The sequence below is a fragment of the Coturnix japonica genome, chromosome 6, assembly GCF_001577835.2.
Source record: "Coturnix japonica isolate 7356 chromosome 6, Coturnix japonica 2.1, whole genome shotgun sequence".
Taxonomy (NCBI): domain Eukaryota; kingdom Metazoa; phylum Chordata; class Aves; order Galliformes; family Phasianidae; genus Coturnix; species Coturnix japonica.
In genome coordinates, this window is record NC_029521.1 from 14,873,861 (window position 1) to 14,901,854 (window position 27,994).

General features: G+C 47.7%; 2 long non-coding RNA genes across 3 annotated transcripts; both read left to right on the top strand.

Annotated features, from left to right (window-relative positions):
- The first annotated feature begins 15,708 nt into the window (after nucleotides 1-15,708).
- LOC107315778 lies at nucleotides 15,709-19,749 on the top strand. Of its 2 annotated transcripts, none has more exons than XR_001556054.2 (4): nucleotides 15,709-15,761; nucleotides 15,905-16,014; nucleotides 16,121-16,575; nucleotides 18,350-19,749. It is a non-coding gene; the product is annotated as an uncharacterized LOC107315778 (long non-coding RNA). The 2 variants fall into 2 exon arrangements; XR_001556053.1 differs by lacking the exon at nucleotides 15,709-15,761 and adding an exon at nucleotides 15,768-15,812.
- Nucleotides 19,750-24,086: 4,337 nt separating this feature from the next.
- Nucleotides 24,087-26,404, top strand: LOC107315807. The gene is made up of 3 exons (XR_004307808.1): nucleotides 24,087-24,244; nucleotides 25,466-25,597; nucleotides 26,282-26,404. It is a non-coding gene; the product is annotated as an uncharacterized LOC107315807 (long non-coding RNA).
- The last annotated feature ends 1,590 nt before the right edge of the window (nucleotides 26,405-27,994 follow it).

Sequence of the window (27,994 nt, forward strand, 5' to 3'; positions counted from 1 at the left end):
TGCTATGGTTCTCCTCTACCATTCAGGCCCAGGGACTGTGTTGTGCTGGCAGAATGTCCATGGCCATCCATGGAGCGTATTGGCACAGCAAGGCCCATATGGATCCCTGTAAGGGCTGTTCCTAGGGCTCCCTTCAAGACATCGCTGAGGAAACTGATTTCTCTTCACGCAGGGACCCTGTGCTTTCTTGGCAGCATCTCATCTTTCCCATTGCTCAGACAGTCCATGGTGCTTCCACCCCCATTCTCCGTGGATTTCCCCCTTGCTTCCCACACAGCCTGTGGCAGCAGCAGGACATCAGCACGTTCCTCTAGCAGTAGGTCGGTGAGGCCAAGGGAGCAGCTCGTGTGGTACAAGCGCTCTGGGTTGTTTCTCCCTCCCCTCTGAGCCCATCCCCGCTGATAGACATTAGCAGGTGGGAGGCTGACTCACACCGGAGAGCCTTTGACATAAAGGGAGTTTTTACCCCACCTCTCCATCAATCAAAACTTAAACTTATTTGTGCTTATACGCTACTTCTTAAGTAGAGAAAATAAAAACTGGGTTTAGGAGAGTGCAAATATTTAACAATAAAAAAACCACATTAATTTACCCTTTTTCATTTCTACAGAAGGAACCTTAATGGAGTCACATGACTCTTATTCTAAGTGATAAACCACAGGTCATAAAGCACCACTTTATCACTCTGCACAAGCAGTATAAATAACAGCTATTACCCAACCTCACTCCATCTGATAAGCTCAGAGATTTTCTAATATACATTTCTGATTTTTTAAATAATATTCATGATCATTTCCTCTTGAGCGTTATGAGTCTCTGGCTATGTGGCCCTTGAAACCAGGGCCTGCAAGCCCTTGTACCATCTCCCTGATTTATGGCCACGTTGGTTGGGACTGACGCCCTAATGAAATCTGTGACACTGCATTAATGGGGCTGTTTGTTACCACCGGAGTTCAGCGGCTGGCCGTGGGCTCAGCGCCGTGCTCAGGAAGGCATCTCAAGCTCTTCGAAACCCACCCGGTGGGCAGCAAACCCACCCCACCTGCACACCACGGGCACCGCTGCACGCTGCAAAACCCCTGCGAGGGTGCGGGGGGCAGGTCACGGCTCTGCACCGCCCGCTGCAGCTGCGCAAATGCCGGGAGCAGGCGGCAGGCTCAGGGTCTTCCCCGGCATCGCAGCTCTGCGCACAGCCACACGTCTCTCAAGCGTGTAATTAATACCCAGCCCCCTGTGTGCAGTCATTCAGTTGCACAAGACACGGCAAATGTGCACCATCAGATTATCCACTAACAAGCACGTGCGTACGCAGTGTAACCGACACACATCCCTTTCACAGGCTGCGGCTCTGCAGCCTAACGGGACGTGCGGGCAAGCAGCCGCTCCGTCCTCCCCTCCATCCTGCCTAGGCTGACTGCTTTGCTTTTAGCCCACAGGGCAGCGAGTGACATGTGCCCGTGTGCCCTGTGCTCCCGTGGCATTTGGCAGCAGGAGCTGCTCCTGTCGGCAGACATCGGCCTCAAACAGCACTTAGCTCCCACCCAAAACAGCGTGTGCTCAGAGGGCAGCACATGTCCTCAGCTGAGAAAAACCACGCAGGCATGCACGCAGCAAAGCTCTCATGCACCCATCGTGCAATAAAACATATTTGCAAGACAGTTATTTTAATAGCAATATGCCCTATATAGAGACACATTATGATGAGCTCCATCTTGGCGCTACCGTGGCAAGTAGAGAGTGCAGCCATAAGCGGGGCGGGTCGGTACCACTCACTGGGCTGCCTGATGACCCAGTGCTTTAATGGAGGAACATGCTTCAGTGTGTGGACCTGTCCTCAGTGGGCTGCAGCAGCACTTCCCTTTTTTGCACTCATTCCCCCTCTGCATGCACCTTCTGTTAAGTTTCTGTTTGTTTTTGTGTCATTTTTTCCATTTTAAAACAGCGTATGAAATCAAATACAAAAATTCATGGGTGTGCAGTGAAGGCTCCTTTGCAAAGCCAAACTAAAATATAAAACCACATTGAAAATTGAGTATTTAGCCTTACTTCTGCCCTGGGGTGAAGCAAAGTGGCAGCACTACGAGCTGCCATAGCCGTATATTCCCTCTCAAATAATGCAGCACAGAGTGCAGTTTGTTCCACATGCAGGGAAGAATCTTCATTCCTGTGTGCTTCAGATTACAACGTTTAAAGCAGGCCCAAAATGCACGTTCAAAATGTATCCCCATTGTAAAGAAACCTTCCAGAATGTTTCTGTGTTAAGAAGTGGCAGTGTTATGGAGCGCACTGTTGTGCACATAAAACTCTGTGCCTTTTCTCAGCACTGCTTTTCTGGCGTGTTCAATAGTCACAGTGGCTTACGAGGAAATCAGTCGTACGGCCAATCCACATCTGCTGGAATTATTAAATAATTAAAAATAATAAAGCATTCAGCTTAAAAAACGACAATTTAAAATCAGTAATATTGATGTGGCCGAGTTTCATCTATCCTGAAAGGGAAACAGCTTTGACAAGACCATATTTTTAAATAAAACGAGTGCGGTATTATTCTATCAGGTCTCTTTAATTCCAGCATCATAAAAATGCGGTATATCTTTATTGATAGACTTTAGCTGGTGAATTCTCTTCTCTGCAGCATATATATGTTAATGATTTTCTCAGCACTGACATACAATACGTTTAACCAGATGATTTTTCCTTTCATCCAGAGTTACCTCTCTGAGCAGTAATTTAGTGGGCAGTTCTCAAATGACATCCCTGAGAAATACACACACTGCGTTTTGTTAAGAGTGTATTTTAATGATATCTTGCTTGGCCATGTTTCTTTTTTGTAGAATTGTAAATAATTCCCACTCTTCTCGTGATCTGCAGCTGAAGGGATACAAGACTGCAGGATGATGTCAAGCCCAGCGTGCTTGCGATCACAGGTGACTTTGCAACAGGTTTTTAGTACAAAAGAAAGCAGAAAATCCTTTCCTTTGTGACAAACCACAGAAGGGACTCAAAATCCTGAATATATATATGTATACATACATATATTCTTAAGGCGTCATAGGAGAGAGCAGGCGGTACCTGGAGCCAGAGCATCCCCCACTGCCGGGAGCTGCACGGGCACAGACGTGCAGTGCGTGAACAGTCACAGCTGATCTCAGCGCATTGCAAATGTCACTCTAGTCAGGCAGTGGATGTGCTCTCTTTAATGATATTACCGAACAGATTACATAAATGAGTCAGAATTTATGTACAGAATTTGCATGTGTTTGCAACTGATCTGAAACTTATAAATACATTTCTGTATTTATACGCACAAGTAAATTAATATTGATTTCCAACCACCAAAATGGCATTCAAGTGCATGTTTCCAGGTGCAAAGTATTTAGCCAGAGAGCAAAGCAAGTGAATTTTCAATGAGAACAGTAAAACTGTGGATGCAGCTCCGGAAAGAATGATTTGCATTGTTTGGCAGCAGCACCGGGAGGCTGCAGACACTGCTGGTCTCTCCTGTGCAAGGCACTGTACAGTCACGCTGCAGAGGGCCTTGTCCCAGCAGCCGGCAGTGAAACAAGTGCCTCGGCACAGCAGCACTGGTCTGGTTCCCCAGCGGGTGCTCGTTCCCTGCCCCAAAGAGCTTTACTGTGCTGGGTGCACAGCTCAACTAAATGGATAGGCCATTAAAGATTTACAAGCCATTGACACTAGCTGTTTCAGGGACATTGCGGCTACTGCAAGTGCAGCGCCCGCTCCTTTGCTGCTTCATTTTCACCCCCTGCACCTCATTACTTCCCTGAATGGCTGTCATCTGCACACACTGAGCACCCCATTCCTTCCTATCCTACCCCCAGCCCCATCATAGCCACGAAGGACCACTTCCCTGGCATCCCACTTTCTCAGCCTGTGTCCATTCATCCCCTTACCTGACCCAGGGCTGATGCAGAGCCTGAGCTGCAGGCACCCCCCCACACTCTGCCATCCTGCTGCACCCTATGCCCAGGAGTGCACATTTGCAGCATGGCAAGGGTAGGGAGCATAGGAGCTGCTGGGGCATTGTGGCTGGATACCAAACCTCTCTCCTCTGCACTGGGAAAGGCAGTGCTTTACCAAGGCTTTGGTTTTTAACCAAGGTTTTACTATCACCTCCATGGATTTACTCCCCTCTCCTCTCCACCCACAACTCCTCCTGCTGTTTGGTGCATTTTTCCTGGGTATGCTTTGTTGTTTTTGGGTTGTTTTGTTGTTATTGTTGCTTGCAGCCACTGGAGAGTTCCCCTTCCTCTGGTTAATGGCCCATTACCCAGCTCTCTCCATGCAGGGGTAAGGCCTGGGAATTGCTGAGTTCTGGAAAATCCTCCCGAGCAGGGAGATCTTTGCCAACAACAAAATCCTCTCTCTGCAAAACGGGGTGGTGAGGGGGCACAGCCCCCTGCAGGAGGGATGGGGACAGAGCCCGCGGGACCGTGGGGTGCACGTGGGAGGGAGCCTGTGCCATTGCTGCCTCCTGAAAACAGGCGCTGGCTGTGGGGGAGAAGGGGGAGAGGAGAGAGCTGGATTGTTAAAGGATTCAATGAGCTGTGCCCAATGTATTCGAAAGGTGCTTAAGACAGGCAAAGCTCCTCACCAAACACAGGCCTCCAGGAAGCAGCACAGTGCACATCTAAGCGGAGGGCATGCACTGAGCCCACCAGTGTGGGGACAGCTCTGCTGCCACACTCACATCCCCCCACGGAAACAGGCTGTGCCACACAGCTGCCATGGAGCACTGCTCCCACCCTCAATCAGAATGATTTGATGGCCTGCCCCTGTGTCATGTAGGGCTGACAGTATCTAAAGGGGGCTGTAAGAAAGAAGAGGACAGACAGCTGAGTCTGTTGTGATGGGACAAGGGGAAATGGTTTCAAACTAAAAGAGGGGAGATTTAGACTGGCTATAAGGAAGAAGGTGGTGAGGCACTGGCACAGGTTGCTCAGAGAGGTGGTGGGTGCCCCATCCCTGGAGACATCCAAGGTCAGGCTGGATGTGGCTCTGAGCACCTGATGGAGCTGTAGGTGGCCCTGTTCATTGCAAGGGAGTTGGACCAGATTGTCTGTAAGTCCAAACAACTCAGTGACTCACAGTGTGATGCCCGCCCTGGTCCTGCTGGTAACTTGCATCAGATCAGCTTTATACCCAGGGTGGTCTGGGACTCACACACAGGGTGGGAAGGAGCCTTCTCTTTCTGCCTTTTAGATCAGAGAAAGACCTAAAAAAAGGTTCAGTGGAGATTCTGGTGAAAAGGATGTCTGCAGGCTCACCCGGACCTCACTCCAGTTGCTCCCAAGTGGTGAATTCACCTGGCTGAAACTCTGGAGAAAGTGAAGAAAATAAATATAGAGAGACAGAAACTACCCTACCGACTGCTCATGCTGTTTGACATTAAAAAGTGCTGACAGCAGAGAGGGAGGAGAGGGATGGAAGAAGGGCCACTTTCATCTCATACAGTCTCCTGCCAGCCCCAGCCACTGCGTCTCCCTCTCAGCCCCCTCGTGGCCCCTTGCTTTCCAAGGCATTTTATTAAATAGGGTCACAGCCCGCATTAGAGTCCCTCCCACAGCCCCAGCCAAAGGAAAACACTCGCCTGTCCCAGTGACCCCCACCCGCCCAGATCTCCAGCTCCCCGGCTGCTTCCCCTGTCAAGAAGTGCAATCCCCACCCCACAGCAACCTTGAAGTTGCACAGCAAAACGTCAGGGCAAAGGGCTTCAGGGAGGGGGAAGGTCTCCCTCGTTTCTTTTACTCTTAAATTAATTATCTCATTCAGCTGAAAGAAAAGTCCAAAAATTGAGCATTCTCCTCACAATTTATGATGCTGGAGTGGTAATTTATGGCTCAATACAACTTTATTTTACTCGTTCTTTACACGCACATGCAGGTACATACACGTATACGTACACTTAAGGAGACACTAACCTGAATTTATCACGCTAAGTACCTGCCTGCTACAAGTAAAGGGATGAACATAATTTACAAGGCAGGACAGGGAGGGGTGCATATGTGGGGGGAAACGTTTAGAAGAGTTAATGTTTGAAAGTTGGTCTTTGAAGGCAGAGGCTCCTCTGGACAGAAAAAGAAAACCTAACTAATTAAAACTGATGTATCAGTTTCAGAAGAAGAATGTGTTGGTAACGAAACTGCATGGGCAAAAACAACAGATTGCAGGGTTAGCCATGGCAGCTGAGACACGGCCTGGGGAGAGGGACCTGATTTCAGTGTCCAACTGTGGGGCTTTTGACTTAACTCCCTGAGGCAGCAGCCAAAGCTTCCTCTCAAAGCATCTGGGCCCTTGTGGGACACACAACTGGGGGCAGAAGCAAATGTGGGTCATCGGTAAGACTTGAGTCATGGCCATGGCATGCCAACAATGTGACCCAGTGCAGCTCTGGTTGGAGGAGGAGGAAGGGGATGCCATGCATGGATGTGCTGCTAGTTGTTTCAGGAGTAACCAGGCATCTTGGATGGCCAAAGGAGAGGACATAGAAGACATGCCTGCCCCAAATGCTGGCCAAGAGAACAGGCAGCAACAGGGAAAGAACAGAAGTCACTTGTCTGGACAGTTCAGTGGCCCTGTGTGGCATGACTGATGCACTATCATTAAGGCTTTTTTGGCCATCACAAGTCAAGTGGAAAAGGGTTTCAAGCACACCTGACTTGAAAATGCCTGAATACCTGAATTGATGGGTGTTTATGAACAAATCTTAGCTTTCCCAGATCCTTGTTCTTGTTGAGCCTTTCCATGTTGGCACACTGACATTTTCCAGGCTGTACCACCTCCAGGGCAAATAAAAAAAGGAAATCCAGTGGGAACATACTGTCTTCTTGGCTGCCTTTTCCAGTGTGTGGGTGCCTGTGGGTACCTATGGGAGCTCCCCTAGCACCTCTCCAAGCTAACCTTTTTCTCCAAACCTCTGTACCCTCAGAAGTTCAGGAGGGAGGTCCTTCCACACACCACATCCGAGAAGATGAAGGCAACAAATTCCAAGCAAATAAGTACACTGAGACAAGAAACATGTGCAAAGCATCACAACTGCTACTTGCTTTTCTTTTGTGTTCCTGAACTTCCCCAGCTTTATAAAACATCCAGTGACTTGGACCTGGGTCACATAGCAAGCAAATGGCATTTAATCCACGTCAGCCGAGTGCCAGGTGAGCCCCCTGCAGCCAGGCAATCCTTCAGCTCTGCTCTGGGGGACCTGCAGTCGATTTGATGGGGCACTGACTTTAACCTCATCTCATTGTCTTTGTACAGGACCAAGTGAACAGGTTCCTCTGTATCACTGATTGTTTTGCCCTTACAAACCCAAAGTACTGAAAACCACTAGGATGGGAGGTTAAGTATGAAGGAAAACAGCAATAAATGACCTTTTGTTTTTAAAACAGATTAAACAACAGTAAAAGTCATTTGTTAAAATAATTTGAGAAACACTCATTACCCAGAACGTGCCTTTCTGAAACCTGCTCAAGAAGGGAATGCCCCTTTAAAGTGATCTAGCTCTGAATGAGCAAAAGTACATAAGACTGTGTGTCCACCTACCCAGCAAAACAATAAAACCCCCAGCAGGTGATCTGTATGTAAACACAAAACACCCGCTCAGCCTGGCAGAGAAGGTGTTATTTTTCTTACTGCTTTCTCTGTAGATATTGGCTTGTTCACAAATCTTACAGCAACCCGCAGCTGTGGCATTAAACAGGTGAGGAGAATAAGGCTTTTTCTTATTGATTTAGGGATGGTTTCATTTGTAAGCGAAAGGGCAGCTGTCAATAGACAACGTGATCTAGAGAAATCCTAAGCACGTGAGTGCTCCGGAGCAAGCCCAGGACTTGGGGCTGTTGAATCAGGGCCAGCAGCCCAAACCAGGCTTTATTTCATATCACATCGTAACTCTGTTGTATCAGAGGGAAGAATTATTAAACAGGAGGATAAAGAGGGAAGAAGAAGAACAAACGTCTGTTTCTTGTCCAATAATGTCAGCAATATATTTATAAAAATGAAACAAGGCTAATCTTCAGTCTTCTGTGCTTCTCAGGGAGCCCTGTCTACGTTGTCTGTTTTGTTTAGCTTTTGCAGTCTTCACTACAGAGATTATCTGTATTTTGTGTCTTGTAGAGTGCTGGGTACTTTTTATGTAATAGTAATAACCTATAAAACACACAAATAAAAAGGATGGAGCAAGCAGTGATGGTGCAGAATTGTTTCTGCCTGAAAAGAACAGCAACATCCAGCAAGATAGCTGCTTATTTTGATAATAAAACATGTGTGCATTCACATGCAGATATATATATATATATATTTATGTATATAAGTGCATGCAGTCAGCAAAGGGAGCCAAGGAGGGAATAAGTTGATGGTATCTGTGTGTGTGTGGTACCTCGGCATCACATGCAGTGCCCTGGCCCAGGCAGAGCCCTCCGCCCGCCGCCGCAGGAGATGAGGAGTGACAGCCCATCAGGGCGGCAGGATCAGCCCGCTGCGGAAGGGAAACTGAAGCAGGGTGTCAGCTCCAATTGTCTTTATCCCGTTCAGGGAACGGGGCTGGGTGATGCAAAGCAGAGGCAGGAAGAAAGGAGGCCGGGACATCTGGGGACTAATCCCCCATCCCCCAGGGATGCTGCACCCATGCAGGATCTGGGCTGATCCCTGAATTGCTCCTGGCCCTGTTTTCCTCCATCCTGCACCCAAGGGTGACAGTTGCCCCCATTTGAATACCCAGAAGGAGGTCTGGAGAAAGCGGGGCAGCAGGAGGGTCGTGCTGTGTTCTGAGACAGGGCAGCACGCGGGGAGCCGGAGAGGGTTGGGAGGGCAAGGCCTATAATCCCCTCGGTAAATCCACGCCTGAACTATAAAAGGATAATCCATGTGCAACCCTGGCCCCACTTACAGGATTTAGCTCTTAGTGTGGAATACTAATATTTGGCTGTTTGTTTACCCCTGTGAACTAATTTGGCAGATTCTTATGATTCTCACAGGGAGAATTTATTTCGATTTTGATATTACTCAAAGCCTTGGGTCCTGGAGTCATAGGATTATATGCAAAGCTCTGAGCAGACTTTTTTAATCCTTTTTCTTAAGAAATAACTATTTGTTGTGGATGCGGCAAAAAGCTTGAAAGCTGGCCTGCTGTTCCACAGCACAATGGCATCAGGAAAGAAACCACTTGCTAATTCCTTTTTCCCTTTTTCTTTTCTTTCATTCTTTCTTTTCTTTCTTTCTTTTCTTTTTTTTTTTTTTTTTAAACATGGTGATTTTTAAGCCAGTTTTGCAACTGTGAGTGGTGAATGGGGATCAAGCCCATGATTCCAAGGAGTCAACATGGCCAAGCCAGGCTCTGTCTGCAGATTCTCACTGCTGTAGTGGCTCCCGGTGCCTCCTCCTAACCCAGCAACACTGCTTGGGGACATCGGGATCACGGGCAGACACGGGATCTTTCGCACTCAAAAAACACACAGCCTTTGGGCGGGTGGGGTGTGTGTGGGGGGGCCTGTCAGGAAGAAAAACATCAAGTGTTAGGATCAGGAATTCAACCCTCAATTAAAAAGTAACTTTCTAACCTCGGACAATGCAGCGAATGGCTCTAAAATGTGACACACACGGCCCCTTAAAACAGAGAGACAGTAAAAGAATCCCAGCTATGTTATTTTTATAATCTTGGTGGTTTGTGGGCTTGCTCTTTGATTTTTGAACAGTTTAATTTGCATGTAGGAGGGCAGATGTGTTTGGGTTTGGGTTTTCTTTAATGCAAAAAGCAGCATTCGTCGCAAAGCGTAAAGAAACGGGGTGAAAATCACAGTTGTCTCTGATTGTCTTTGTGAGCGTTCCTCTCCCAGCACCCTGAAAGAAACGAAAGGCTGCAAATATCATCCCAATTACAAACAGGGTTAGCTGGGATGTTTCCTAAATATTTGACTGCCAACTTAGAAAAATAGTGATTTTTAATTCTGTGCCCCATATTATTTCTTCCCAGATGATTGAAGCACCCTCATCATGGGGAAGAGCTGCAGAAGGGCTCCGCAAGCCAGGGCCTGGAGGACAAAGCTGGCAGTAAAATAACAAAACTTATCACAATAACGGAGTTCTCTCCCTTACTGGAAACGGAGGCGGTTCCTAAAAAGCAAACCTTATAAATCAGGCAAACAAGACTGGCAGATGAGAATCACATCAGACGGTGGAAATGAGGCAAAAATAATTGAAATTATTCACACGTTTTGAAACTTCCTCAGGACTAAGAAGAGAGCACGAAATCTTGCTGCATAAATCAGGGACGCCGCCAAAATTTGTGCTAACAGTGTAAACTGGAAGCACCATGTACAAACCCTGCGGGGCCGGAGGGAAAGGTTTTAGAGGACGCACATGCAGCGCAGGTACCTGTTGTATTTTCCTCCTCGGCAGATCGGCCTGTATGGCTTCTTTGGGACGTTTCAGCCGCTTGGGCTGCACAGGAGCTCCACGGGCTCGCTCTTTCCCAGCCAGCTGTGTGCCTGTGCTGGAGCAGAGCAGCCAGGCGAGCACATGAGGATGCTGGAGCACTCTGCAATGCTCCCTTTCATTCCCACCCATACCCCGCAAACGTGTGTGTGTGGCTAAATGCACGCACCGGCCGTCATTTTTACTCCTCGCTCAAATGCCGACAGCCAGTTCCATCTCTGCTACTCGCTGGTAATAATTAATCTGAAACGATACCGAGATTTGGAAAATAGCACCAGGGATAATTCCCCAAATTTGTTATGAAGACAATGGGAAGGGGAACAATGTATTCATACAGACAAAGAGGAGGGAGTGTGTGGCTGTCTGATTTTCCAGGGGTTTGGACTTCTTTCTGTTTCCTGCTCTTTTCTTTTCTGCTTGTCTTCCAGTGACAGGAGTGAAGAGCCCTCAACATTAACCAAAACAGGGGGAAAAAACATCCTACACGCAAGATTGGAAAGGATCTGTTTGTTTAGCTTATTAACAAGGTCCAGGGGTGACTTGCTTCTGCACATGCACTTCTTCCTAGGGAAGAAATATCAGGTACTAAAAAACTCTCTAATCTCCCAGAGAAAGCCGTAACAAGAACTGACGGATAAATGCCGAAGCCAGACAAGTCCCAATTAAAAAATAAAGAAGGGAACTATTTTTATTTGTTTTATTTTGTACAAGGAAGTCGGGGCAATGAAGCATTCGAGCTGGCTGTTACAGGAAGTGCCAGAGTCTCCCTGTCTCAGCCTCTTCGGATAAAGACTTGTGTTCCTTCTGGGAGCACAGCTTGACTCACACAACTTATTGTATGCAACGGAGGGGCAGCAGGGTGAATGTCTGTAGCCCACATTACACAGACAGTCCAACAAAATCATCTGAAAACATTCTGTTCAAACTGTATAAAAACTTTTAGCCCCTGCCTGTTTTAAACTGAGGGCTTAATTTAAAAATAAAAATAAATAAATAAAAATCAGGAATACGAGAATAAAAACCCCAACAACTGAACAGTTATTAAGAAAAATAATAATAATAAAAGGGAATCAGAGGGAATGTGTAGCGGCCACGATGGATGTGGGGCGGCCACGATAGCGGGTGGCAGGATGGCACAGTCAGGGCTATCCCCGGCACCGCCGGCCTTCAGGAAAGGGGCTGCTCAGGCTCCATGGAGAATCCTGCCTCGCTGGTTTCCAGCTGAGCAGTTTTCCACACTCAATGGCCGTCCCTGCTGCTTTCATGCAGGGATGTGCTCTAGCTCAGAAGAGACCGGTTCTGTTTAGATAGCCCCAATCCTAGCTTTACCTCATCCCTTCCAGCAGAGTCGCTGTAATTAAGATTTGTTAAGGTTTGGAAGAAATCTCATTAATCAGATAAGATCTGAACTTTATTTTCTTTTTAAAGACCCAATTTGATCTCTCTTGCTTGTGATAATTGCTCTCCTCTTCTGACATGGAAATTCATTTTCCAGGCACATAAAACACAATAGATTTCCATTGTCAACAGCAGCAACCCCAGGAGAGTCAAAAATATTCCTCCAAAGGCTAAAAAGAGTGTTGGGATCAAATCCAGACGCAGTCAGGGAAAGGGAGCACACAACAAGGGGTGCTGCTGAGGGGAGTGGGCTGGGAGAAAGGGGTTTGTGTGGTTCCCAAAGGGACACAGATGATGCAGGGAGAGTGAGAGCAGCAGGATCCCACTGTGGCCTGCAGGGTATGGGGCTGAGCCACCCTGGCCTGCTGAGGGTTCCCTGAGCTGAGGGGAAAGAGCATCCTTCCCCTGAGTGTATCAGGAACCAGTGCTTCAAAGAGTGATCAGAAACGCTCCTGGATGGCTGACATTTCACATGAGGCAGCACGAGGATAAATGACACACTGTGAAATATACTCCACCACATCAAATACTATCAATCAGAGGGATTCCTAGTTTCTAAATATCAGGTGTGGAATATGTACTCCTTGGGAACATCTGAATCAGAGGAATTTCCCTCCCTTCCTGTTCAACTGATCAGCAGGTGCCAGGCTGGGGGCTCCAGGATGGAGCTGAGCTGTAGCTGGGTGCAATGCAGACAAACAGGGCAGCTCTAGCCCCAGGGCCAGCTGTGCCCAGGAGGGATGGGGCAGCAGCACATGACATCTCCCTGCAACCCCTCAGCCCAGCTGACCTTCGTCACATCACACCATCCCAGCAATTAAGCACTCCCTGCTGCTGCTCATGCCACCCTGCCCAGCTTGGGCCCATCTGCACTAAGAGGCCCATGGCTACAAGTGGCCTCAGCTATCCCATAACCATCACCAAGCTGCAGTTTTCCAGGACTTCCACAGGGCCACACACTTCTGCGGTGGCAGGAGGCTTTATCACAGCTCAGCCCAGCCACCTTCTGGAGATGCTGTAGCTTGAAGGAGCAGGCAGGGACACAAACTGCTACCAGGCATTTCTGGCTTCCCATGGACAGGCTCTCTCTGGGGTGGGCAGTGTGGTGGGCTGTGGGCAAGGGTGGCAAAGCAATGCAAGCCCTCACACCTCCAGCTGCAGGCACAGCAGTGTGCTAAGGTGCTAATAGAGACCTAGGGTGAGCGTCCCAGCCCTGCCTGCCTCTCGCCTTCTCTTTGCAGAGAGAATCTGCAAACATATTAATCTCATCTCACACACACAAACCCTCCGTCCTGATCCCAGAATCCATATATTAGGAGATTTGCATAAATTACCAGCTATCAATGGAGCACATGAGGTGCGGGGGCTGAAAGCCAGCACCCTTGCCAAGAAAATGGTACGAGAGGACTGGAAAGGAGGGAGAGGGAGGGGACTGTGAGCACAGCCCTGGTGAGCAGAGGGCTGCAATGGCAGAGACTGGCTGTGGTGTCACGGCTCCATGTTGCTCACTGCAGCCACTGTGCCCTGCTCCATTCCTCCTCCTCTACACACCCTGTGCTGTGACACCTTTCCTCCACAACTCCCCTGAGAAGGAAGGCTGAGCTGCTCTGCTCTCCACTGCTTACACCCATCAGTGCTGGGAGCACCCACTGGGCCCAGGCTCACGGTCTAATTGTGGTGGTGGGTACACAACTAGCAGGGAAGATGGGAAGAGCTCCTCACCACACTGCCTTGCTTGATCTGTGGTTTTGCAGTTGCCATCCACATCACCTTAGTCTTCTGTGAGACAGAGGGATTCTGGAGAACCAGAACTGTGCACCCCACTGTCCAGCAGCTTCTTGCCTCCTGAGGGGCTTTTGCCCCTGCTGAGAGAGCAGGAAGGGTTGAGCTCAGCCATGGTCAGCACCACCTCACCCCAGGTACAGTTCTGTCTGCCTCAGGTGCACTGAAAAGAGCATTCAACACTCTCCAAGCCATGAGCAAAAGAGCTGATGTTTGATGAGGGTTGTGAGAACCAGGAACAGAGGCCTTCCTGGCACATAAGTAGTGAGGGAAAAAAAGGCAAAACAAACCCCCTTTTACAGGCTGATGACCAAGCAGAAGGCAGACCCAGCAACACTCCAGCATGGGCTAGGATGAGGGCTCATCGGGAAGAAGCTGGTAGGCCAGCTCCACCCCCATCACATAAGGCAGAGCCCCCCATTGCCACCACCCCAAATCTCAGAGGTGCCAAACTAAGGTGTGCCCTCATCCCAAGAGGGGTCAGAGACAGTTGCTCCCCAAGGTGCGCAGCGTGCCTGGCCTCTGCCGCGGCACCTTCCGAGCCTCGCAGGCAGCAGCCTCGGAGAACACCCGTTGTCGGGGAACAAACAGCCCCTGCTTGGGCTTCCTTTTGTCACCTCGGAGGACAGCCCGCTCCTCTCGCAGTCTGTTGCTGCCCTCTCGGGCCCGACGCCCGCACTGCATCAGGGTGCGGTGGTGGTGGGAAAGGGGGCCAGGAGCAAACTCCCTGCACCGGAGCGTGCCTTGAGAGAGATATCTGCCCTTCCTAGACGGATGGGCATCACAGCTGAGCCTGATGTGTCCGTAGGCTGCTGTTAGGTGCTAGATGCACAAACAAGAGTAGGCACAGGCTTAAACAAAACTGTGTGGATGCAGGACAACATATATAACAACACGAAAATGTGATGTGCAGCACATGCTTGTAATAGCACAACACCTGGCCCAACAGACATCATACATCGTGCAACAGCAACACGCAGGTGTAGGTCCCTCTTCTCATGGACCTTGACAGCTCATGCGAGTGTGGTCCAGGAGAAGCAAATCCAGCCTTGGTCGAGCACCGAGGGTTTAAAAGCGGAAGCCCAAATGGAATTGAAGCTCTCCCCCCGCTGGAGCATCAGGACTCCGCACCCAAGGGCCAGGAGCGCACATCCCCGCGGGCAGCCCCGCGCTACGTCCCGTGGGCGCTCCGCCGAGCTGCTCACGGACCGCGGGCTCCACGCTGTGGCCAATGCGATGCAGCACAGGCGGCTCCTGGACGGGACCTGCCGCTATCAGCCCCGGCCCCACCGCGTCCCCATATAGACCCCACGGCTGCGACGCACCGCCCTGATATCGCCTTCTTTCCTACAGAAGAGGACGGTGCTTCTGTCTGTGCCGCCTTCTCAGACAGCACTGCCCACTTCCTCGATTCGGATGTCTGTTGTTTTGTCAACACCAGTGTCCCCCAAACTGCACCGCAGATGCTTCAAAATTCATCCACCCTTTGGGTCCCCTCTCATAGGCCCGTAGAGCAGCTGCCCCTTTGCTTACTCAGGACTCTCTCTTCGGCCAAGCAACAAGGTCAATTTTAGGCATTTTAAAAGCAAATATTTTTTTGCTTTTAAAAAACACCTGAGCCTCCAGATCCTGAGTGTGTTCACATCCCACCATAGCCACTACCTTTAATTATAACCCTCACACAGGACCATGTCCTGACACCAGGGACTGATGTGGGAGTTTTCCCTCCCAGCCCTCTTCTTTTGCTGTCCTCACATGCATGGGTACTTGTGAATGTGTCCAGCATAACCCACATCATGGATGTATTTGCTACAGTGCCTGGGAACTGCCTGTCAGGGACTGGTTGCATCCCATCCCATACAGAAACACTGCATGGTGGCAGTAAAGCACCTTAACAGGGCAACATCTAATGACCTAGTGTAAGGGAAACTGTTGATCACAGACTGAACCTCTGATTAACCATCTGAGGCAAGCGACAAGTCAGCTGCGGGAGCACAGGTGAAGGTAATTCAGCTGTGCTCCTGGAAGGGGTGGAGCATGACTTCACCTCTCCTAGATCCCATTTAAGGGCTGACCACCACTAAGGTAGCATCTTTTTCTGGAGGTTGCTCCTGTGTGGGGTTTTTGTGGTGAGTATCAACATTGGTGAGCATCCATCTTGACTGAAGACCTCAGCACTGGTGAGTCTTTTCTTAGATACCCTCTAGCTATTAATTTACTCTGTAATTACAACTATAATTGTATTATTGTGTTATTCCAACTATACACCTAGTTATGGCAGTCCAGCCAAGCAGATGCACAAGGCAGTGTCGGTGTTGACAACTCTGCCCCAGGAGGAGCAAGATGGTCTGGCAGAAGAACCTGCAGAAGCAATGCAAACAGGTGAGTCAAAACTGAGATTTGGTGAGGGGTTTTATATGAACCCATGGGGACCTTTTACCTCTGGAGCAAATTACTCAAAGCAGCAGTGGCTTTTCTTCTGTCCCAGTGCCTTCAAACCCTGACAGAAGACCCTTTGGGAAGGAGGGTATAGACAGAAGAAACCAGAAGAATTCCTTTAGTTACCAATAAGCTTATACAGAGTAACTGAACAGCTGCTTCTTGTTTTAAAATCTCGCCCCAGCTGAGCCTGAGCTGCACAACTCTTTCAGGTGTGACAGGCAGACCTGTCTCCAGTATCACAGCCTCCACATGACTGGGGACAGTGACTCAGGTGGCTTCACAACCTGTCACAGGAGCAACCATCACGTGCTCATCAACCTCACCAATTTCCAGTTTGCCTTCGGATCAAAACCAACTGCTGCTGTAAGCAAGGGGATCATGATTTCATTCCTGGACTGGTCATAAGCCAGAAAGAAGACTCTGTGTTACCTTTGAGATGCATTTCACTATGGTCAGGGCAACTACACTGCAACCCCTGGCACAGAAGTAGTGCCAACACAGGTAAGACCCATCTGCTTTTCAGGACCAGGTATCAGATGTTCATAGGGAGCCATGAAGAGCTCCATCCACTCATCCTTCTCAGAAGGACCCCACCCCCTTGGAGCAGCAGAGGTTTTCCCAACTATGCCCACAGTTTCTCAACAGCACCCCAGTGACACTTGTTAGATGTAAGCTCAGGAGCACTAGGTCCTATTTCAGCCTCCTGTGCATCCATTCATGCCAGAGGACAATACCATAACTGAGAGCTCACTTAAGACCTCAGATACTCCAGGTCTCTAGTTAGGCTTCAGAGAAATGTACCACAATGAACTAAGAAACCCATAACTCACTCATTTGTGTTAATTTTCATTCATATTTCCTCAAATCTAGACTACAGCTCTCCTCACACCAACTAGAGGCTTTCTGCCTACCATAGATTGAGCTACAGCTTTAGGGCAGCACAGGGGAGGTTGCTCACCTCTGTTGTATTTGAAATCCAGGGAATGTGGAGCCAACTTAGATTATTGCAGAATGTGGATATCTGCAGGTTTTGGGCTTGATGTTGTGTGGGCTCACAAGAGGAGTTGAGGGACTGGTGAAGAAATTATTATGCTGATGTACCCAGAAACAGAAAGCCTTACTGTCCTGTGCTTCCTCATGGAAACTGGACATAACATCTCCCCATTGCCCCAGCTCAGATGGTAGGCTGTAAGAACTGATGTTCTCAGCAGGGAGCTGATGTAGGTACAGACTGTTGATCTGAATGTATGAGGTCTGAGACCTCTGCTTCCAGACCTGTCTGCAGTCTGTTGAGACCAAGCAGGGAAAAAGCATCGTTTACACCTTTTTTGTGTGAGAAAGTGAGGCTTAAACTCCCTGGATTTAATGCTGCCATAGCACAGAAGTGCCGAAAGAAAAGAAGCTGGCAAAAACTATGGACTGTGGGTAGCAAAGTGAAGAATGGAGCAGGTATGGAGGTAGTTCAAGCAAATGCAGAGCACTTTGCAAGGCAGAAGTCTTGAGAAGATCTCAACATTTGAAGCTGACCATAGCAGAATATTCTGTGGAGATATTTATTTATTTATTTTTGGAGGGGTGTCCTTTGAGAGTTGCCTTCATCTGAAGGTTAAGATAGAGAGGAATTCTGTAGGTAAATGTATTTGCTCTCATAGAGGTAGGCATGCCTTAGCTTGATTTGGTGCAACAACTTCTCTGTGGTATTTATGTATCAGCAAAGGAAAGCACCGTGGAGCTGCAAATGTCTACCTAAACCAGCAGACACACCAAGCAATAAGTATAATCTAATACACTATGTTTAAGGAGATGAGATTAAAAGCAGTTTATTAAAAAGATAAAACGTGAGATGAAGAAAAACAACACTGAATAGCAATTGATGAAAAGCTTCTCCCATCATTATTCTCACCAATTCTATCTGGAGTTGAACACACACCTGGACAAAGCATTTTCCTTTACCCAAGCCCAGCCTTTGGCAGCCTGCCATACAAAACCAGAGACATCCATCCCAGCCCGCCTGGGATCTCACTGAAGTCACACTTTGCTAATGATCCAGGCACTTGGGTCTCAGGTTCCACGATCAGATACCACATCCAATATAAGACATGTTCACATGGCTGTGGACAAGTCAGCATGGAAATGAAAGGTCCTACGGTGAGAGGCAGAAAGAACTTACTGCTTTTCCACACTAGTCTAGCTCCCCACTGTGTTCCTTATATTCCTGATAAGCAGTCAGTTACAGATCAGAAGCACTGATTTTTGTCTATTTTGTTCCATTTAGGTAGTTCTTACTGTCACTATTTAGTCTGAGGAGGTTTCTCCCCAGATAGGACTGGAGTCATCCAGGCCTTGCTGGACAGAACTGCTGATACCTCAAATCCAATGGGATTTCCCATTTTGGCACCCTCATTTCTTCTGGAGTAATTGCCTCATCCACTGCTCAGCAGGTCTGGGTACCAGACCCAGGACTTAGGGCAGTCAGTAGGGGCACCTGGGCTGTGTACCTTCTACTACTGAAGCTACTTTCCTGGGCCCCATCACAGCCATGCAATGCTGGCAAGGTGCATTTCTCCTTTCCTCCCACTCAAAGGCAACCTTCTTCAATGTCATATAAAGGGAATTTATTGTACAGAAAGAAGAGGAAAAACACCTTTCTGATACTTCTGTTACTCATGAAAGAATCACTTTCACGCACTGCCCTGACATGCCCTTGTCCTCTTTCGATAGTTATATCAAAGCGAGAGGTTTGGAGACTGACAGCAAGCTCATGGAGTGAAATCTCATGGTATTAGACATGAAAGACTCAGGTTCCATTACAGTAGGTGACATCTTGGCAGGGTGAAAAACAGTTGCTCCCAGGAAGGATCTGACTGCTGCAGGCTGTGCAGATGCTGAGAATGCACTACCCCAGGCTGCAAAACCAGATGGAACCTGGAGGCACAAAAAGTGACCCGGGGCCCAACACTCCCTTTCTAGGAGGCCAAGGCAGCCATTAACCTACAGTGACTCTGCAGCTCCCAGTCTGAGCCAGGCCTGATCCACCTAGCCCATCAGTTCTGCCTCATTGACTGCACACAGCCTCTTCCAAATGCTGCTGTAAACAGCAGGCTCTTGGAGGAGGCTGGAAGGTGGCACTGGTGAGGTTCACGGGCCATCTCCTGGCTCCCCTCTCCAAGCACAGCCACCTTGCCATGGGAAGGAAACCTTTGGCAGCTGTCTTGTGCTGAGAGACAGGGCTTGCTGAGCGTGGCTGAGTAATTCCAGCCTCTTCATCACTGCAGCTGCATGCATCCTCGTTCTCCCAACCCAAGGATCGCTGCTTCACTGAATCACCCCATTAAATTGCTAATATCTTATTGTTCTTTAAGATTTCGAAACTTGCTGCGAAACGTTTACAGATAATTTTTTTTGCCTGCAGTCACTGTGCCTAATGCCCAGTCATTGAGTGCCATATGTGTTTATATGCACTGCAATTTTCCACTTGATTACATTTTACCACAAACACTTTCATCCACTCCGCAAAGACAGCAGCAACACATCCATAACATTCAGAGCAGCCCAGATAGACAGTGCCCAGACAGAAATATCTCCATACCGGCCAGGGCACCTCAAAATGTTGGATTCCTAACTCCAGTTGATTCAAACTAGCCCCAAAGCCCCCAGACGCACAAGCATGTCTGCCACCTAAAAGGAGCATGTGAAGCTGCCTCTCGCTCCAGCTTTCCCACCAAGCGCTGGATGCTCAGTGTGGGGAAGTGACAAGCATATGCCATGTGATGATTAAGTGCCCTCAATCAGATATCATCCACCCGAGCCTGCTATACTAACAAGCCCTGCTGACAGACATACTCAAGTTCACTGAGAAAAGTCTTCATAACCCTGGAGATTAAACCCTGGACGCATTACAAATTCATCAGGCTCTGAGGCCATTTCAGTGAATCACAGAATCATTAATGTTGGAAAAGACCACTAAGATCATCTTGTCCAACCATCATTTTACATGTTGGGATAAAATACCACATGTCAGGTGATGAACTCTCCGGGGTAAACCCGTTGGATCTCCTAATCATCTGCTTCAACTTCCTGCCTAAATAAGGTAACCTTAGATCAAGCAGAGCCTTGGCCATTCAAATTACATTTAATTCTTAGGATGGAGATATCACAGCCTCGCTGGGCAAGCAAAGTTGAATTTAACAGGTCTAAGCAACAGTGAGAACCCACTGCTGGACACTCTCAGCCTCCTCTTCCTACAGTTTAGTTTCCTGAGAACAGAAGGAAAAGATGAAGCCAACTGCATTCTGCTTACAGCTGATGGCTTTCTCATGTACTTTATCACTGCAGTGCCACATGACTCAGAGCCTTTAGTGCATGCAACAGGCAGCAACTTGTAAAGACCTAGACCCCATTGGAGCTGCTCACGATTTAATATAGACTCTCTAGGACAGTCAGCATTAGCCACTCAGGTCAGACTTTATTTCTGATCTCATATGTTCTCTGAAAACTCCAACTGAGATAAACTGTTCAAGACCTTCAGCATGTTCTCTTCTTACATTACATTCAAGAAAGAAAAGTTACTTCCCATACTAGACATAAACTGTTCTGGCTATCTTCTGCTGGAAAATAAAGCCCTGCCAATGAATGAGTCCCACTTCTGACTGCATACAAGGGAGCACACCACTTGCCAGAGAAGAGGCATTGAAGCCATCAGCAGCTACTAGCCTGGAGTCACAATGCCTGCATTCCTCATGAGAATAAGACTATGGAAAGCAAGTCAAGTCAATGTCATGGCCACAGCTGCTCTGCCAAGCATTTACAGCCTTTCATTCAATAATATGCTTAGCATCACCAGCACAAAAATAAAAAATCAATGTTTCCTTCAGAGGGTTAGTTTAGAGAAACTCAACAGTGACTTTGGCAGCAATCATTCCTGAGACGTGGGGCAGCATGTCTGTCAAAGGGAGTACATGCTGCCCTTTAGCCTGCTGGAGTGTGCCTGTTAACTCCTCTTCTGCTCAGGTCTTCTTACCTTCCAGAGATCTGATGCACTCAGCCCACTAGGAGCAAAGACATTTGATCCAGATGAGGTTATTGCCCTCCCTTTGAGCTTGGGCTGTAACAGCTTTTTAGGTCTGTATCTGAAGGACAACCTTTTCACTCAAGGTAAAACAATTCCACAGTTCCTTCCCAGCTCTTCTTCTCCAACAGCTTTTCCCTTCAGCCTTTCTTTTGAAGGCTGATATTTTTTCTGAGCAGCTTGGTTTCTTCCCGACTGCCTTTGCACCGAAACCAAGATGTGAAGGGGAGCCTGAGGAGAGGGAGAGAAGTATGACACATTCAAGTTACAGTGAGATGACATTCATCACAGCTAATGGTGTACCTCATGGCACCCTAACTGGATGCTGCTCCACTGTCCACTTGCACAGCTGGACCTATTGGAATTTCCTTCCTCCCTGGTCTCCTCACTACACTGGCAGTGCCACTCCAAAGCGGCCAATGTGATTGCTGAGAGAGCGCAAGGAGTGTCAGAGAAGGTGCTCACAGGCGTTTCTCGGCTGCCTCAAGAAAATAAAGGCCATTGCTGAGCCTGTCAAAATGATTAATCGTTTACAGGGAATGAGGGGGGAGGTGGAAGAGGGAGGGAGAAGGAAGGAGAGGAAGGAGGAGAGACGGGATGGGGAGAGCTATGAGTGAACAGCAAAAGCAGGAGATGTGTCTGCCTCTGTACTGGGGAGGAGGTAGAAGCAAGAGCTCCAGGCTGAGCCTGGAGTCAGCTGGTGGCAGATGAATTGGTCCTTCCGAGCCCACAGCTCCCACTTGACACTCTCACCTCTGCTCACTCTGCAGACTGAACATGGCCACTCCACCCCAAACATAGCCACAGAGCCCTAAGGGCTGTTCTTCCAGAGCAGGGTCAGACCTGACAGACTGAGTGACATAACTCTGCACCTCCCCAGCTCCACAAGCTCACAAATGAGCTGACAGATCAGGAGCTCATTGCCTCTTACACCAAGGAAGGCCTTACTGGCCCTACACTCTCCATCTTCACAGCTGGCAGGGGCTGGCATTTGACCTACCAGCACTAGATTTTGCTGCCTGAAAAGTTTCCACCAGACATGCTCACACTCCCAGTGCAATGAGACCTTGCTAAATCCTGTCCTGAGACCTGCTGTTTTCTCCTTCATTTTGAGATCCTCTGGAGAACAACACAAGCCACTGGGAGAATCCAGGCTGTCATTTCTTTGAAACTGGAGCCAGTTGGGAATGAAGTGAAATAGATTCAGCTCTCCCCTTTGGAGATATCTTCTTTGATCTCCAGTCACAGAAAGAATAATCACCCCAACAGAGACTTCTTCCTCAAGTGAATGGTCCAGCCCTCAAAGAAAGAAGTCACTGAAATCAATAAATCCAGTAAGCTCCAGTCTTGAGATGATACACCCAGCAACCTTGTATGTTCCACAGTCTACCAGCCTCCCCCCCCAAGCTATATCTGTTTATCTAATCAGAGGCAGCATCTCTTCCTGCAAACCTCACCAAAATGTTTAGCATGACAAGGCTTGGAGATACATACACAACATGTCAATTAAGTTAGAGAACCAAAAATGTGACCTATGGCCTTGCTCTGCAATAGCACTAAATTCAGTTCACGTGAACCCCACTTCAATATGCCTAAAGCCCCCAACATCTGCCATAACCTCATGATGCCTTCTTGTCCTTTGATTTTAGCCACTCTTTCCTAAACACCCTTCCTGTGCTTAACCTTCACCCAGCTGTTTGCCCATGCAACCGGCACTGCGTGTGTACACATATATGAAGCTGCTGCTTTCTCCAGCTGATTAATACAAATTTGTCCTTGTAATCACACCCAGTAAAAGTAGTCAGTCTCCTGCACCCAGGCTGTAGTTACATGCCCCTACCAGTTACATACATTTAAGGTGATTGTGACAGAGCTCTGGCTGGGACAGGGAAATGGTTGAAGAGCTACGGGGAGCTACTGATAGACTTATCACATGAAGAAAAAGAAAACCTGTTTGCTTTGAGAACACTAAAATACCTATTTTCCCCCTTTCTCCACATAAATGTTTTCCCATGGATAGGAAATTTCAAACAGAGTTGGGCTACTGCGATTGGCTTGGAAGAGCAGTCTAGACTGTAAACCTGAAAGCAAACCAGAAAACCTGTTGAATGCTGCTCTGTACCTTGCTGGCCATTGGTTTACTGACTGAGTTGAGCATTAGATAAAATGGTATAAATTGATGACATCCTGCTCATAAAATCTAGTCTCCTAAAAATAGTCAGAAGAGTACAGATGTAACCCTGCATGACAAGGACAGGTTCAGTGAAGAACTCCAAGCTAGAAGGAGCTTCAGGATTGCTTTTATTGCAGTATAGACACCATGCTCAAATCTACTACTGCTGCATTAGTTTCAGCACAGGACCTTTGCGATCAATAGAGTTAATTGTGGCTTGTAGCTTAAAACAGTCCCTTGCTGTGTTGTATGATCCTTGTTCCATTAGGTGCTCTTTAAAAAAAAGAAAAAGGTTAACTCACAGCCGTGTTCTCAAGCATGATTTCACGCTTGGATCAAAAATACAGTCAATGGTTAAGCAGTGAAAAGGTGGAATGGAAGGCTGAGAGCCAGCAAAACATGAGCAGCCTATTTAGGAGCACACTATTATGCCACAAGATAACGCACAAGGAATATTCCTTCTAACTTTTGCTCTGTCTGGTTTAGTAACCTCTCTGTAGAGGCTGAGAAGCATAACTTTACATTCAGTAAACAAAGAGCATTACAGATTGGGCACGTATTGAGGTCTATGTGTCATTCCTGTGAAAGGATGGGGTTTTACAAAGGTGTCTATCACTGTAGATCTGCTCAGTAATGGCACTGCACCTCACCTATCCATCAGCCATGCTGTAAGGGAAACTATTGATCACAGCCTGAACCTCTCATTAACCATCTGAGGCAAGCAAGGAGTCAGCTGCAGGAGCACAGGTGAAGGTAATCCTGCTGTGCTCCCAGAAGGGGTGGAGCTCGACTCTACCTCTCCCAGATCCCATTTAAGGGCTGACCATCACTAAGGCAGCATCTTTATCTGGAGATTGCTCTTGTGTGGAGTTTTTGTGGTGAGCCTCAACATTGGAGAGCATCCATCTCAACTGAAAGCCTCAGCACTGGTGAGTCTTTTCTTAGATATCCTCTGGCTATTTACTCTGTAATTACAACTATACACTTACATTATTCCAATTATACACATGCCTTGTCTGGACAAAGCTAGGCCTTCACCTGAGGGGTGGGATCTGCTAACCAGTAATAGATACATGCTGTTCTGTTCGCTATACCTCCATTGGTGGCTCCTTGCAGCAGCAGTTACACAGGATACTTTTGAAGATGGCAGTTGTAGAAATGTGTGTTACCTGTTTTCCTATGAGTAGTGATAATGTGATCAAACCCCACAGAAATACAAACAAATGCATGTGCTGAATTGTGCATGCTTGGGTAATGAGCTAAGCCAGCAAATGACAAACACAGAAGTCACAACTGCCTTCTCTTATATACCTGCCACATAATCCAGCAGGCTTACTATTGCTCTTATAAGAAATGACATTAACAGAAGAGCTGGAACTTCTCATGTTGCTCATCCTGATCTTTCCACATGCCACTCAAGGCCCATTCTAGCTCTGTCTTATTGCAAAGTAGCTTATGATGTTGAGGGAAAGGAGGCTCAGCAGAAGTTCAAAACTGATCCAGTGGCTCTACGGGTCGGGTGCTGAGAAGGAGGCAGAATGTGTTGATGGCACTAGGAGAGAGCTCCAAGGTAAGAGCTCTCCCTAAGCAGAGAGCAGAGACTTCCTGGTCAGCACAAGGATTTTACCCTGCTGTCAGCTGAGCTGAAACCCTTGCTGCCACTCCACACCTAGGCGGAGGGGGCTCTGTAGAGCAGCTGTAGTACTCAGTTATGCTCTCATGGACTTCATGTGGCTCCTATGGCTGCCTCCATTGTTTGAGGGATATTCTCCCCCCTTTCCTCCTTCTAACAAAGATTCTGATTAATGATCGCTCATTCCTAATTGTCAAATTTCTTTTCCTTCATCCTGTGTCTAATCACCAGTGACAGAAGCCATTACGCAAATGAGAGCAGACGACTTCCCACAACTGTTCTCTTTGGTAAAAGCCTTGTAATTTAAAGCTCTGATTTGTAGAGGAAAGCTGCGTTTCCCCAAGGCGTCCGGGCATCTGTTCCACTTACACTCCAAGAGGCTCTACTTCCGCTCCCTCCCCCCACAATTAGTCCTCTGCTTGCAACAAATATTTGACTTTGCAAGGCAGTAATTAGAACTTACTTTGCATGTGTTTGCCGCAGTAATAGCTTCTCTTTTTTACTTTCCTTGAACAAGAACTCCTAGGCAGCTCCAATATAGAAAAGCATGCAGTGAAGATGGCAACTTCAGAACATCCTGGGACACTGATAGGAAAGATACCGTCTCTCAGCTGGGATGAGAAGACAAAGGCTATAGAACAAGCAAAGTGTAAGTAAGCCTTTCAGGCACATGTGGCAGAAGGAAGGCTTAGAGGAAAGCCCTCTGGAAAAAAGCCTTGTACAATAGCAGTACTCCCTATTGCAGCTGCTGCTATGCTTTGGGGAGAGGGACAGCAGCATGGCTTGACAATGCATGACCACCAATTGAGGTGATGCCCACGTTCAGAAATTTCAGAGTAGGGAGCAGCTTGTCCTTTGGTAAGAACTGCTGCAAAGAAAAGCAGTAGCTGCCCTAGCCAGGGCCTGCCCTTTCTCCCCACCCCCATCAAGAGCTGCTTTGAAGCTGAAGGTCTCACCCCTCATTCCCACCTGCATTGGGTTGTCCCTGCATTGCAGCCATACCTAGACATGAACTCACATCTCCTCAGTTGTAACTCTGATCCTGACCTGCTGGCTTCTCCTCACGCTTACTTTATCACCCCAAATTTCTTGAGCGATCACAGTGCTGAGGCTGACTGTGGTCACTAAACCTGGACCAGATCCTGACCCACTGAGAAGTTCTGGGTTTATTAATCAGCAAGATCACCATGCTGCCTGCCTGGTGGAGCAGCCTGCTACCACTCATCCCTGTTCAGAGACCCACCTCCTCCTCCATGCACCCTGAGTGCTAGAAACCAGTGAGGGGTGAAAACAGCACAGTAGTCTAAATCACTGTGCTTTTCTATCCTTACAGGAAAAGTCCTGCAGATGTGGCCTACGAGGATTAAGAGAAACGTCACTTTTTTCAGAGGAAAGAACAGTTTTTCAAGAAACATAAGAATGGGGGAGCGAAACAGAAGGAAAAAATATCACGAGACTTAAGGTAATAAAAACAAGTGAGAAAGACTAAGAATCTGAACTGTTTTTCAAATGACATAGATCTGTACCTCAATTTCCTCTACTTCTTTGCATGACCTGGGACATGTCTGAGCCTTATGTACCAGCTGTGTATATTATCAAGAGGTACGTGCAAAACAGGAAGACTACAGCAACAAATGGAGACAACTATGCCCAGCAGAACAGAAGCAACTGTGTATTCAAAGAGGTGAGTATCCCAGCAGGCACAGCAGGGGAGGAAGAATACTTATGGCCACAGAAAATGTATCTGCTGGCCTTTCCTACTCCCTCCACATTCAAAATGTCCCTTGAGGGTGCAAGGAAAAAATGAATGTTGCAGAACCCCAGGGTCAGACAGCTGTCTCTCTCAGCACCCTCCAACATCCCTGTCCTCTGTTCAACTCTTCCCCATTTTACTACGCACTAGAAATTTGTTCTGATCTGGCCAAGGCTTTCTCACTGCTGGTTAGATGCTAAGGTCACTGTGGTGTTATTAACACCAGAAAGTGGGTCCATGTCTTCAGCTTATTGAGAATACTGCTCCACCCACAGCTCTGTGCCTCTGTGAACAGAAAGCTTCTTACTAAGATTACTTTGGTCAAAGAGAGAACATGACACACAAAAAGCAATTGATAAAGAACTCATTAGATAGTTCCATTTGCTCCTTTGGATCCATCAGTGATCAGAGCACAGCAATACCACTCAAGTCATCGGGAAAGGAAATTCATTGCTTCCCTAGCAATATTTGCTGTTGACAAATGTTAGTCGTTAGAAGCTGTGACATTGCTTCTGATAAATTCTTTGTGATACTAAGCAAAGTATTGTTAGCAACACTGATAATCGTGTATGCGGAAGAAGATAACCAACTGGTGATAGGGCCTCTGGCTACATAACACTCCTTCTCAGGAAGTAGCCTTTATCCAGATGTTCTCCTCTGTCATGGTTTGATGATTTTTGGTTACTGGTATTCCGCATCATAACATCATGTAGTGCACTGGGAGTTAGTGTTAATGTTTCAGTTCCAGGTACCTGCCTGGAGGAGAACTACTACTACATTCTTCAGGGGTCTTTATGGTCAGAGAGAAGATGGAACTCCTGGCAAGGTCACCTGATGGGGCTTTTTGTCTTGGTGCTCCTCTCCTTTGCCTCTCTTTGCTACTGCCCGTCCTGACTGTTCATCACTTCAGGATCAGTGTAAGACCTTCAGCTGTTTGGACAGTCTCACTCATTATATTTATTAGCTTCAATTCTAATTGTGTTGTATTATAGCGTGTTATCTTGCATTCTGATACCGTATTCAGTAAGTTAGTTTGTTTCTCCTCAGATCATTGCTGCTGTTTTTAATTATTTCGGGGTCCTGTTTCCCTTTTCTGGAGGTGTGGATTTTGTGAAATCCCTCTGTCCCACTCATCATGGAACCGGGCTGGACCAGCCTGTAAATAGCCTTTAAATGAACCCAGGTAAGAGTGGGCTCAGCACCCATCCCTTTCAGTCATGTGGGAGGTAGAGGTGAATTGCTTGCACCCGTGCCCCCTGGGCTGGCCACCCCCTACCCCAGGTACTCAGTCAG